A 4,214-nucleotide genomic window follows, 5' to 3' on the forward strand; every position below is an offset into this window, starting at 1 on the left:
TTAAGAATTTTGATATCTTTATTTTCTTTTCCACTTAATTTTCGAAAAATCCAAAAAAATTTCAAAATCATAAAAACCAAAAATATTTTATGTTTCTTGTTGAGTCTAGTGTCTCATGTTAAGTTTGGTGTCAATTGCATGTTTCTGTTCTTCTTGCATTCATTCATGTGTCTTAAGATATCTTCAAGATGTTCTTGATGATTTCCTTGCTTTGATCTTTGAATTCTCTTGACTTGAGTGTTTTGTTATATGCATTCTCATTTTGTTAGTGTCAGTAGTATACAAACTGCTAAGTTTGGTGTCTTGCATGCATTGTTATTTGATTTTAGTTGCATTTTGATTATTCCTCATTATTAAAAATCCAAAAAAATATTTTTAATTTGTGTCTTTTCAAGTCAATATATAATACAGAGAATTGAAGATTCAGAACATACAGCAGAGAAATTATACAGAAAAAGCTGGGTGTTCAAAACGCCCAGTGAGGAAGGCAAACTGGCGTTTAAACGCCAGCCAGGGTGCCTGGTTGGGCGGTTAACGCCCAAAAGGGTAGTACTTTGGGTGTTAAACGCCAGAATATGCACCATTCTGGGCGTTTAACGCCAGGATGGCACAAGAGGGAAGATTCTGTTTTCAATTCAAATTTTTTTTCAAGTTTTCAAAATCTTTTCAAAATCAAATCTTTTTCAAATCAAATCTTTTCAATCAAATCTTTTTCAAAATCAATTTCTTTCCATTTTCAAAGATACTTGCTAACAATTAATGATTTGATTCAACATTTCAAGTATGTTGCCTTTTCTGTTGAGAAAGGTTTAATGTCTGAATCATATCTTTTCTTGTTAGCCAAGTCATTAATTTTTAAAAATCAAATCTTTTTAAATTGTTTTTCAAATCATATCTTCTCAATCACATCTTTTTAAAACCATAACTTTTCAATCATATCCTTTTAATCACATTTTTTTCAAAATAGTTTTCAATCATATCTTTTTTATTTCTAATTTCAAAATCTTTTTCAAAATTCACTTGATTTCTTTCCCACTTTTAGTTTTCGAAAATCATCAATCAATTTTTCAAAATGTTTTTAAAATGTTTTTAATTTATTTTCAAAAAATTTCTTCCCCTCTTCTCACATCCTTCTATTTATGGACTAACACTACTCCTCAATGCACAATTCGAACTCTATCTTTCCTTAATAAGTTCGAATTTTCTACCTTTTCCTTCTATTTTTCTTTTCCTCTGACACCTCAAGGAATCTCTATACTGTGACATAGAGGATTCCATATTTTCTTGTTCTCTTCTCTTTCATATGAGCAGGAGCAAAGACAAAAGCATTCTTGTTGAGGCTAATCCTGAACCTGAAAGGACCTTGAAGCGAAAGCTAAGAGAAGCTAAGGCACAACTCTCTGTAGAGGATCTAACAGAAATCTTCAAAGAAGAAGAACCCATGGCAGCCAAAAACAACAACAATGCCAACAATGCAAGGAAGGTGCTGGGTGACTTTACTGCACCTACTCCAGACTTCTATGGGAGAAGCATCTCTATCCCTGCCATTGGAACAAACAACTTTGAGCTTAAGCCTCAATTAGTTTCTCTAATGCAACAGAATTGCAAGTTCCATGGACTTCTATTGGAAGATCCTTATCAATTTTTAGCTGAATTCTTGCAAATCTGTGACACTGTCAAGACCAATGGGGTTGACCCTGAGGTCTACAGACTTATGCTATTCCCTTTTGCTGTAAGAGACAAAGCTAGGATATGGTTGGATTCACAACCTAAAGAAAGCCTGAACTCTTGGGAAAAGCTAGTCAATGCCTTCTTGGCAAAGTTCTTTCTACCTCAAAAATTGAGTAAGCTTAGAGTGGAAGTCCAAACCTTCAGACAGAAGGAATGAGAATCCCTCTATGAAGCTTGGGAAAGATACAAACAATTGATCAGAAAGTGTCCCTCTGACATGCTTTCTGAATGGAGCATCATAGGTATTTTCTATGATGGTCTGTCTGAACTGTCCAAGACGTCTTTGGATAGCTCTGCTGGAGGATCTCTTCATCTGAAGAAGACGCCTACAGAAGCTCAAGAACTAATTGAAATGGTTGCAAATAACCAATTCATGTACACTTCTGAAAGGAATCCTGTGAACAATGGGACGAATCAGAAGAAAGGAGTTCTTGAGATTGATACTCTGAATGCCATATTGGCTCAGAACAAAATATTGACTCAGCAAGTCAATTTGATTTCTCAAAGTCTGTCTGGAATGCAAGCTACACCAGGCAGTACTAAGGACGCTTCATCTGAAGAAAAAGCTTATGATCCTGAGAATCCTTCAATGGAAGAGGTGAATTACATGGGAGAACCCTATGAAAACACCTATAATTCTTCATGGAGAAATCATCCAAATCTCTCATGGAAGGATCAACAGAGACCTCAACAAGGTTTCAACAACAATAATGGTGGAAGAAACAGGTTTAGTAATGGCAAGCCTTTTCCATCATCTTCTCAGCAACAGACAGAGAATTCTAAGCAGAACCACTCTGACTTAGCAACCATGGTCTCTGATCTAATCAAAACCACTCAAAGTTTCATGACTGAAACAAGGTCCTCCATTAGGAATTTGGAGGCACAAGTGGGTCAGCTGAGCAAGAAAATTACTGAACTCCCTCCTAGTACTCTTCCAAGCAATACAAAAGAGAATCCAAAATGAGAATGCAAGGCCACTAACATGACCTACATGGCCGAACTAGGAGAGGAGGAAGAGGCAGTGAACACCACTGAGGAAGACCTCAATGGACGCCCACTGGCCTCCAATGAGTTCCCTAATGAGGAACCATGGGAATCTGAGGCTCACAATGAGACCATAGAGATTCCATTGGATTTAATTCTTCCATTCATGAGCTCTGATGAGTATTCTTCCTCTGAAGAGGATGAGTATGTAACTGAAGAGCAAGTTGCTAAATACCTTGGAGCAATCATGAAGCTAAATGACAAGTTATTTGGTAATGAGACTTGGGAGGATGAACCCCCTTTGCTCACCAAAGAACTGGATGACTTGTCTAGGCAGAAATTACCTCAAAAGAGACAAGATCCTGGGAAGTTTTCAATACCTTGTACCATAGGCACCATGACCTTTAAGAAGGCTCTGTGTGACCTAGGGTCAAGTATGAGGTTTAAACCTTGTCTGTGGTATTCTGAGTAGGATTCAATGATTGAATGACTGTGACGAGCTTCAAACTCCTGAAGGCTGGGCGTTAGTGACAGACGCAAAAGAATCAATGGATTCTATTCCAACCTGATTGAGAACCGACAGATGATTAGCCGTGCTGTGACAGAGCGCGTTGAACATTTTCACTGAGAGGACGGGACTGTAGCCACTGACAACAGTGATGCCCAACATACAGCTTGCCATGGAAATGAGTAAGAAGGATTGGATGAAGACAGTAAGAAAGCAGAGAGACGGAAGGGACAAAGCATCTCCATTCGCTTATCTGAAATTCTCACCAATGAATTACATAAGTATCTCTATCTTTATGCTTTATTCATATATCATTCATAACCATTTGAATCTGCCTGACTAAGATTTACAAGGTGACCATAGCTTGCTTCATACCAACAATCTCCGTGGGATCGACCCTTACTCGCGTAAGGTTTATTACTTGGACGACCCAGTGCACTTGCTGGTTAGTTGTGCAAAATTGTGATAAAGAGTTGAGATTGCAATTGAGCGTACCATGTTGATGGCGCCATTGATGATCACAATTTCGTGCACCAAGGGTTGATTTTTGTATTGAGCTAAGCTTGAGTGCCCTAGAAATTGAAGAAAATTTTTTTGGAAAACAGGGCATCTGTGCATACGCATGCACTTGTGCACTCGCACAAAACCTCTATGTTTCGCGTTTTGTGCGTACGCACCCAGCTGTGTGTACGCACAGTACCTTACAAAGCCTCTGCTAGCAGCGCTCGCATGCCTTGTGCGCACGCACACAACCTGTGCGCACACACACCTTCTTACGCCCCTTCTGTCAAGAGCGTTCGCACGACTTGTGCGGACGCACCCCTCCCCTTTTCACCTAGTGTGCGTACGCACACATGTCTATGCGTATGCACAAGTGCTATTTTGGGCAAAATTTTTATTTCTCTTCCATTTAAGCCCTAACGCACTTCCGGACCCCCCACCCCTCTCTTTTCTTGCTTCTTCCATGTTTTACTTAATCTTAATTGCATTT

This window comes from Arachis stenosperma, chromosome 10 (assembly GCF_014773155.1).
Source record: "Arachis stenosperma cultivar V10309 chromosome 10, arast.V10309.gnm1.PFL2, whole genome shotgun sequence".
Classification (NCBI taxonomy): Eukaryota; Viridiplantae; Streptophyta; class Magnoliopsida; order Fabales; family Fabaceae; genus Arachis; species Arachis stenosperma.